This window comes from Penaeus vannamei, chromosome 21, assembly GCF_042767895.1.
Source record: "Penaeus vannamei isolate JL-2024 chromosome 21, ASM4276789v1, whole genome shotgun sequence".
Classification (NCBI taxonomy): Eukaryota; Metazoa; Arthropoda; class Malacostraca; order Decapoda; family Penaeidae; genus Penaeus; species Penaeus vannamei.
In genome coordinates, this window is record NC_091569.1 from 28531281 (window position 1) to 28541930 (window position 10650).

Below are 10650 nucleotides of genomic sequence, written 5' to 3' on the forward strand. Positions count from 1 at the left end.
AGATCTGAACTCTCCCTCAAAGTCTGCTTTGAATGCAGTTCTGCGGCTCAATAGGAATCATGACTTACTGCTCTAAAAATGGCCTGGTATGTGTATGAAGCACATCTAGGTTGCAGTAGTAATTTTCCTGATGCTGTGGTATATCTCAGGTGCCTTAGCTCTTGTGCTGAGGAAGGGTGCTCTTAAAAAATGACTAGAAAACTTAACACCCCAGCTCTGGCAACATTGATAAGACTTACTGGTGATGATTTCTTTTTTATGGATTTTTTCTCCTTTCATGTTATAATGGGTATAATAAAATAATAAGATTGTTTTTTCCTTTTTATTGGGTCCTTTTTAGTTATTGAACTCTTGACCACACATCATGATACAGTTCCATTGCAATTTTGCTGAATTTCAGGTGTAGTCATGATAATGCACATTTATAATAATAGAATATCACATTGCAGTTATCACTGATAGAAACAACTATGCTATTTAAGAACAAATTCAGAGAAAACCAACAGTTCTTACCCACTTCTTGATTGGTCTAGACACTAATACAAACACAACTCTGTTTATGGATCCAGTCAAAGCTGGGCAGGATATCTTGTGTTTATGTAGAGGAATTTAAATATTTGGTCCATAATAAAAAATACATTAAAATGGTGTTTCATGTAAGTAACCCCATTTCTGTAATTATGAAATACTTCCTTGAAATTTGTTCCTACCCAGCCTAAATTATATAATTACAAGGGATAATTGCATTACAATGATGATCTCCCACACCCAGGGCTTTTGTGGGGTCTTAGATGGAGAATGAGGCCCAATATTGGGGATTTCCACTGCATGGGGCCTCAGCCCAACCAATTATGCATGGTCTTTCCTTTTCCTCTCTTCCCCAACCTCTCCTGTCAACTGTCTAAGATGTGAGAGCTGTGTTGAAAGGATAAAAGGCTGACTTTGTATCGGTCCTGAACAGCGTCAGTATTCCCATTTAGTTATCTTAGCCCTTACCCCTCATACAAGGTTACCATGGCCGGTAATGAATTTATACCTTTATAAGGCCTGTCCACAAGCAGGCATGATCAGTGGACAGCTGTAAAGGCTACATCACAGGCAAGAAAACAAGGAAACTACTTGTTTATCAAGCAGTCTGTCCATCCATGAAGTTCTTTATTTGTGCCTGCTTGTGTGGACAGGACCTTACCAACTAGCCCTACAGACATTAACAGTTCCTGTTCCCCAACCCCTGGTTCTCCTTGGATCATGACACTGAAAACTGCTGCTACTTCCTCCAACTTGATACCTGCTCTGTCCATTCCAAGAATTTTTACATGGTCAGTAGTGTGTCATAAGCATGGCGCCTACCAAGAACAAAACATTGTGAAAAGAAAAAAAAAAGTGCAGAGACTGGCTCGATAAAAGATGTTTATGAAACCACACATCGGGAACTACAACATAACCATGTGCAAGATTTCATAGTATTTAAGAATGAGTGTAAGCACTTTTTATATCTTACTAGCATAAGGTGGTGCCATATACAATGAAAGCTTAAGCGACCAAGCACTTCCTGATAATTTCAATCATTGGGCACTTGCACAATTTGATAGTTTACTTGTCATATGTGCCTGTTAAGAGATCTGCCCACTTGTCCGGACAGGCCTTTAAGCATTCTTATGAATCCCACACTTTCTCCTTGGACATTTGCTCCTTCCTCAAATACATAATATCCTTCAGTTGATCTAATTTCCACTTTGCATATTCCTACATCACCCATTTACTCATTCTCTCTATCTTTCCAATACCATCCTACTTCTGTGGGTTGATGGTTAAAGGCTGGCACAAATAAATGTACAAGACATCAAAGGTAATATAGCACTGGAAAAAAAAAATGGTGGCAACAAGGGTAAAAAAGAGTTGAAGATTATGAAAACAGGGAAGTGGGGATAGATATCTGAGGGGCAGAGGAAGAGGAAGGTGTAGGAGAGGATGTGGTAGGAGAAGGTGAAATGGAACAATTTGGTTGCTTGTCACAACAAGTAAAGCGAGGAGGAGGGGTAGGTACCGAGAAGTGGTAGATATTGGAGTATCTGGATTAACACTGGAAAAAGAATTTGACTGGGGGAGAGTGGGAGTAGAGGTAGGATGGTTTGAGGGAAGAGGGAAGAGATACTGAGCGTGTATCAAAATCAACAAGGCAGGCAAGTAAGTCACTTTCATAATCTGACCAGTTCTTGTCATAGATAAGACAAGCAGTTGGGGAGGCGGAAACAGTTCCAGTACAGGGGTGAGGGTCTGCAGGAATTGGTTTGTCAGTGAGGTTAGTTTGGGTAGATAGTACACAAGCTTGGGATGCAGATGTAACTGACAAGGTGTGAATAACCAGAAATACTGCAAAAGAAAACTTTGCCTACTTGTTTTTGCAGACATTGTTGAAAGAGAAAGGTATTCTCAGATTAAGGGGCTGTGGGGGAAATCACAAAGAATTGATCCCACTTGGCTGGGCCAAGGAGATCAATAAAGGTTAATAAGGGTTAAGGGTATAGGGTGATTCGATGGAATGGGGTGTATCTGTTGTTAGGGAAGCTCTAATAACATTACTTTAATGAAAAACTTATGAAATAATCAACGGGTAATATGGGTAAAGATGGCTGTTGGATAAGTAGCAGGAGAACAGTCTGGGGGATGAGATAAAGGGACAGAGGAAGGAGGTAAAGTATCAGGAAGAGCGTCAGGTGGGGGGGAATCTGGAAAAGGACACTGTTGCGACGGAGGGGATTTATGTGAGTATCTAGGTGGGAGGTAACGATAATGGAAGACGAAGAGGGAATGGTGTACAGGGAGAAGGAGAGGATGGGGTTTGTTAGGAAAGAGTAGTAGGAAGAGAGGTAAGGGGAACTTGATGGGAAGGAGGATGGATATCAGCAAATACTTTGAATATAGGAGTAGGAATAGAGGGATTGGAGGGTGGATGAGGGAGCAGAACATTTTCATGGGTCATGTCAGGGAATTCTTGGACGTCTTCAACTTTCTGGAGGGGATTTAGGTAGGGAGGTCTGATAAACAAAGGATCTCTTAAGAGTAGAAAAGGGGAAGATGTTCAAGGAGCAGCAGGAAAAATGGGAGTAGGAGAGGGTGTGGAAGGCGAGATGGAATAGAACTTTTTTTTAAGTTGTCTGGTGCGATACGTAAAGTGAGGGGGAGGAAGGGTAGGCATCGGAGACATGGTAGAGGTTGGAGTATCTGGATTTAGAATGGAAAAGGGGTTCGACTAGGGGACAGGGAGAATAGAGATAGGATACTGGGGAAGGCGCAGAAACATATTGTGGAGATAGGGGGGATGCAGTGCAAAGGACTAGTTTGGAATAGGTAAAGAAAAACCTTGTCGTGCTTCCTGTCTAGCCTCAAGTCGAGTGAGGCCTATTTTGGATCTGAGAACTGCTACCTCACATTCCAGTTACAGGCAGGGCAGCTCCTATAAAATACATTATGGGAGTCACCACAGTTGGCACATGTACAGGACTGAGCAGGGCAATTTGTACCAATATAAACTCCATGGGGGAGATCATGTCTACGGAAGCTAATCTTGGCAATTGACATGGGACTTACGCTGGCATTTGAGAGGAATAGTGTAGCACTGTACTGCTACTGCATCATAGTCAGCAAGGAAGGGAAGTAGGTTATTTTTACAGTCTAACCAGTCCTTGTAGATAGGGCAAGCATTTGGGGGGGATAGAATACAAGTACAAGTACAAGGATTAAGAGGGGTGAGGTTTGGCAGGAATGGATTTGCCAGCGAGGTCAGTTAGAGTAGATAGTGCATGACAACTGATAAGGCGTGAACAATCAGAGCGGCTGTGAAAGGTAACTTTGCCTACTTGTTTTTGGAGAAACTGTTGAAAAGGAGGGTATTCTCAGAATAGGGGGCTGTGGGGGGGGAATCAAAGAATCGCTCCCAATTGGCTGGGCCAAAAAGTACTCAAAAGGTTTGCAGAGGTAGAGGCAGTAGAAGGATGAGGATGAGAGGAAGATGGGGTGGTGTGGAGTAGTTCTGTAGAGGGGAGGACAATAAGGATGATGAATAGTAATAAGAGAAGAGGGGGTAGACACTGAAAAGGACTGTAGTAAGAGATGGAGAGGAGTATACTGGGAGAGAGGAAGGGGCACTTTCTGCTTCAATAAAATGGGGAACAGAAATGGTCTACCCCTCAAGGGTCCCCATAAGGGGTAAGGGCTAGGCAATTAACCAAGGGAATACTGTGCCCATGGCTCCCGAAGGCTGTTCATGACCGAAAGAAAGCTAGCCTTTCATCCTTTCAGCACGGCTCTCACCTTAGGAATGGTATAGAAGATACAGAAGAGGAAAGAAGAAAAGACAAGCAAAATTAGTTGAGGCGAGGGTTGAAGTCCAAGGCAGTGGTAATCCCTACATTGGGCTCCAGTCTCCATCTCTTAATAATGCTATCAATATTGAATTTTTACTAGACAATTACTATAGTGTTATTGGCATTATCATCAGCAATATTAGATGCCTAAAAATATTCGAAAATCAAGGAAATGGGAGACCAAGCAAGACAGGCAGTACTAGTAATTGATCTCATTGGTGACTGTTGTAGAGCCATCTAGGTGTAAATTTACTAGAACAGTGGGCATGACATACACAATGTGGCATGGGGTTGACTGAATGGCCATGTTGCATTCTCCCATTCTAATAAATGGTCTGTTGGTTCTAATTTCTAGAGTCGTATAAAGTTAAAACAATTTACTGCATTACAAGACTTGATGGGAAAAGTAAAAATAAGGTTATCATTTCAATTTATTCCAAAGGTTTTTACATCATGCTAAAATTTCTTAAAAGCTAATGAGTAAATGCACTACCCACAAATTTCAGCATCACAACCAGTGTTCCAGACATATGCTAACAAAACATTCACATACTGAATTAACCTTGCAAAGAGCATATCCTTGTCAGTTCTAACTATCCACCTTCAAAAGAACTTAGTACTTAATTTTGGCAAAAAAAGAATTTGGCTGCATCAGACAGCTATCACCAAACACTGTTTTCCATACAAACAGTCCTTGACAGTAAATAGTGCACTTTAAATGCTAAAATTTTCACACCCTTCTCTCATTTGCAGATAACTGCAGTGAGGGGCCTTTCTCCTCATGGAGAAAGGTGTAATCAAACAAAGCTTGGGACACCATGACGACCTTTCACCAAAATCTTGCTCATGCCTTGTGTCACAAGTTTAATGCCAAAGCACTGACAATACTAACAATTAATGGTAAAAAGGTCTTCCATGAGGTGAGGAAACAACTAAAAAAAAAAAAAAAAACAGCAAAAAATAGAGGTAGTAGTTCCCAGCACCTCATCAGTGGCAAGCACATCTGCATCAGAAATACCTCAAAACAAAGCAGATACCATCACAGCAGCTGAGTGAGTTTATTGCCTAGTCAAGCAAATGAAGAGTGTTATGGTTTTGATTTCATTGGCTAAGACTGAAATCCCTACTGAAAATGGTGAAGTGTGAGAAAGGCCATGAAGTATCCCCGAGTGTTACACTATTACTCTGATTGCACTATAACCAATTAATGTGATGATTGACACTGACATGCACAACTCAAAACCTAGAAAGTGCAAGGACACTGAACTTCAGAGTTGAATATTGCAAATGTACATCATTCTCTCCAAGGGTTAAAGGCAGGCAGGCTTGTTACACCTTTGTCAACCTGGGAACAAAAGGATGTGGCTCCCACATTCACCAGTGATGCAAATTATAATCATAAACAAATGAACAGCAGTGCATTACTGTGTACTGTCATCTTCAATATAAAATAATCAGTATCTCGCTTAAACATCCGAAGTTCAAAAATCCGACTTTTAGGTACCCTTCGTACTGAAATGCCCTTTACAGTGGGATCAACCAATTTCAAATCAAATTTCCTAATGCTGTGATGTACCGACCGTTGAGGGGAGTATAACGGAAATATTTCAATCTTTACTTATAAGGCTAGTTTCAAACATTAGTGCTTCGTACTCATTATCAGCATGCAGAGGTCAGCTTCTATGGCACATGGTTCACTCAGTCGAAAGTCTCACAGAAGCAAGCTTTGAGATGGACATGTCATCAGGGTTTGTTCTTAACTTCTGAAGTCCTGAGCAATTATTGCCAAACCTATGCAATTTTGAAGATCAGAGATATCTGAGCAGCTTTATAGAGTGAGGCAAGACCATGGATTATGATCAATGAAATCAATTTCTCTGGACTATCACAATTGAAAAAGACGGAAACAGCACTGGGAATATGGGGAAGGAACACGTCAATTTTAGATACACGACCTTCCTTAGCGAGTCGTTCTAGTTTATAGAGCAGTGCCAAAGGTGGATAACAAGTGCAAGAAGAGAAACCTCTTAAATTCTGTATATAATTTAACAGATTTTTTAATAGCAATTCTGCTGTTCTAGAAAACAACTTTCCTTGTACCACTGCATTAATTCTTTACCTTTACATTAAATACACTCCAGATTATTCCTGTTAGGAGTCTAGTACCCATGGATAAAAGGGAATTCCCATACTCTCAAAGTTTAAAAGTCACTTGGGGGCTTTCTACACCAATGACTACTTTTTGTGCCAAAGTTATTGATAATAATTTCATGAAATTGTGGGTGTGCAGTGCTACTATATCCATGTGTTAAAAACATACATGAAAGGAAAAGCTGGGCAACACGTGTACTTCATGCCTGCTAAGACCAACATCACCGAAGACATTACTATCCCCTTTGCAAAATTATTCAATCTTCTCCATATCTTCACTGCATCTCGGTGATATCAGCCTCCAGACTTTCTGGAAAGTTAAAAGATTAGATTAGGTCATGCACATCAAATATGTATGCAACTAGTATTCTATGGCACAATGTATCTAGCATCACTTGCAGGCTTGCAGAATGAAAACCCGATGATGATTCAGATATTTTTTCTGGCCCACTTTTGGCACTTGGTCATCCACGTGCGGATGTCAGGTATGGCGAAGAGGGCAAACGGTTAAATCAGTAATCAAATTATATCTTAAACCATTAACATGTTAAAAATTTGGCTAGTGGCGCTCGTTGACAATTACCCATTTGCACCTGGCTCACTCAGTAGTTTAGAAATATGTTTCCATATTTTCAAAAAAATTAAGTGAATGATTAAATTTAGGTGCTACTGCTTAAAAGTTTGACTATAGAAAAAATGACGCTACCATCAGAGAAAAACTAGCTCAGTACAATGTGCCAAAAGTGTAGGAATGGTTGTGATGCAATCCCATCTGCTATTTGGTCCACAACATCCATGGGATGTACTTACAAGCCAGCCAGCAGCAAGGGGTTAATATAAATTAAAATTAAGATTTTCAATATCACATTATGATAAAACTGAGGTAATATCTGCTAAAGTAGAATTACTTTGGATAAGATTGGTATGTTCATGCAAGTGTTCTGACCAATTGCCCAAATATTCAATATCTTTCAAATCTTTTCTATAACGTGCATCTACACGTTTGCATTAACTATAGTCATGAGATAAAGCACTGACATGAATATAGCAATGCTCATACTATAGATGACAGTAAGTATGAACATTTAACAAATGCATTATATGGCAATTGGTCTGGGGAAATCTGAATTGCAGGCCTTCAAGTTTTCATCCTTAGTACTGTATATCTACTCCCAATAGAGTAGACATCCACCTTTACCTACCTGTACTATCAAGATGTTATTCCATTACACTATTGCAGCTTCCAGATTTTCTGCAAAGTTAAAAGGTAATTAGGTGTTGCGCACTTGATATGTATACTACTTCTATTCCAAAGAAAATGTGTCTGGCATCACTTGCAGGCTTGCAGAATGAAAACCTGACGATTCAGATATTTTTTCTCGCCCACTTTTGGCACTTGGTCATCCACGTGCGGATGTCAGGTATGGCGAAGAGGGCAAATAGTTTACAAGTTGTAGATCTAGAAATTGGATAAACCAACATATATTAACCTTTTAGATTAAATTAGAAGGCTAAAAAATAAAAGTAATATCAAGCTGAATATCAAAACTAAAGTATTATGAATTTATACCTACTCAAATAGTGCAACAAGTGGATATTGGATTCTTGATATGGTTTCTCTACCTCTAATATGATAGATATCCATGTTCACCCACCTGCACTATCAAGGTGTTATTCCATACAACTTGCTTTCCAAAACTGAAGGAACAGTTCCAGCTCCCAGATTTTCTGCAAAGTTAAATATAATTAGGTGTTGCACACTATACTATGACTATGCTACTACTGTCGCAAAGATAATGTATCTGGCATCACTTGCAGACTTGCAAAATGAAAATCTGCTATGATTCAGATATTTTTTCTGGCCCACTTTTGGCACTTGGTCATCCATGTGTGGATGTCAGGTATGGCGAAGAGGGCAAATTGTGAAAATTTTCAAAACTTAAAAATTAAATTATATACCAATCTAAATTAATCCTTGAAAGGATTATGAAGTAAATGAAAGCCTGATATTACAATCTTAAATGAAACGGACATTTAGGAGTTTACTTCAAAGGATATGCACTACTAGTCACCCCTGTCCAAATGCCCTTCCCTAGACTTGAATTAGAATACCAATGTTTTTTTTATCCTGGAAAAATTTTAGCCTATGAACAGTATGTTGGATGGGAGATGGGGGGGGGGGGGGATAATTATGAAGAGCAATCACGTTTTTGCCATGGTCCAGAGAAAGTACAACCTATAGGGTTAGTCTGCTTGTGCATGCCAAGTAGCTGCTCCCTCTTTTGGTTATTGCAGCAGTCCTCAAGAGTAAATTACAGGTTCATTTTAGCTTTTGTTTTCGAACAATTGTGCATATTGAAGGCATGACCACAGTAAATAGGTTTCCCATACTTCAAAATTTTCACATTTCCATTGGCTGCTGGATATGGCTGCATTTGCAACAAAGCACTGGGCCCAATTGTGTGTCTAGCCTAGTGTAGGGGAGATGGACAAGGCTGTCTAATAAAGCTCACTATATGAGCCGAGATATAGGTTGGTGTTAATCCATACGTGACAATGAATGATGGATAATGCAAAAAAAACTATTCAGTAGTGCTACTCCGAACCTGGGATAGGTCAGCCTTCACCTACTTGTGTTACATGCTGTTAAGCCACACTGTCACAGATTAGGAGTAATTCCAGCTTCCACATTCTGCAAAGTAATTGAACATTAGATCATGGGCACTTGAAGTGTGTGCTGCTACTATTCAATGGATAATGTATCTGGCATCACTTGCAGACTTGCAGAATGAAAACCTGATTATGATTCAGAGAATTTTTCTGGCCCACTTTTGGCACTTGGTCATCTTTGCAGATGTCAGGTATGGCAAAGAGGGCAAACTGTTACATTTCATAATTTTTTATATTAACTACTAAAATCTATCTAAATTAAACTTTCACATAATATTAAATTAAAAGGATGTGAAACAAATGAGAGCCAAACACCACACACTTGTACAATTCACAGGTTAAGATCACAATACTACTGTAAGGTGTACTACCTATTATCTACTGTCCAGACAGACTTGTAAAATGACACCATATATATTGGCAGAATGGATACCTGCTATTAACTGGTTGCTGCAACTAGCAGGTTGTCTCCTTTTGCTACTTGATATGACCATATTTATACAATCAACACTATCTCAAATGTCTCTGGGTAAATGGAAACAAGTTGGTCTAATAGGAAGTCATCTTATTTTAGCCAAGACACAGGCAAGTGTTAAACCACTCGATCCAGGCAACACGTCTGTCAGGGTCATGGTAAACTTTGGCAGAGGGCCAGGGTGACAGAACGACTCAAGGCACAAGATATCTAATAGGAAATTTAATACAAAACCTCAAAATTATACCATTATTAATTGTTATTACACAGTTGTAGACTTATCTAGCTAAGGAGTCTGTGCAAGGAAAACTGTACATTTCTATTCTAATACAGCATACTAAAACAGAACTTGAGGGGGGGAGGGGGGAGGGATAAAAATAATGTAGAAAAAGAAAAATTGAAAGGAGAGGCGTGGAAACTTGACACCACGCAAGTGTTCTTGTATGTCGGCCAAATACTCAGGAGATGGCCGCTCAAGTAAGCTTAAGCCTAATGCTTGGCTTTTGGTTCTTATGCTAGCACTGAGACAACCAGATCCAAGAAGTTAATTTACATTGTGTAGTGTTGCCAGACAATGAATGATGGGCATTATATAATCCTTTAGGGTAATTGTTGAAGACCGCGACGCACCCTCGCAGAGATTAAGTTGAAAAAAATGATGTTTTTCTGCATGAAATCCTATGATTTCATCGATTTTTGGCATTGTTTCTTTTGCAAATGAATCGTTCAGGAGATCGAGTACCATTTCTCCATCGACGATCTTGATTTGATAATCCCGTTAGCAGGGGAGGGCATGAAGTATATCAGGGAAATTATGGGGTAAAACAAGCTTAAATAAGAATAACGATCAAAAATGCGTAAAACTAGCACAAAAAGCGCTTAAAATTGGCCAATGAAACTACGGATTTAACCGCCATCTTTGAAAGTTTACGGACTGACGCGAAATAAAAAACTATGGGAACCCAACCCACATTTCTGTAAAACTCT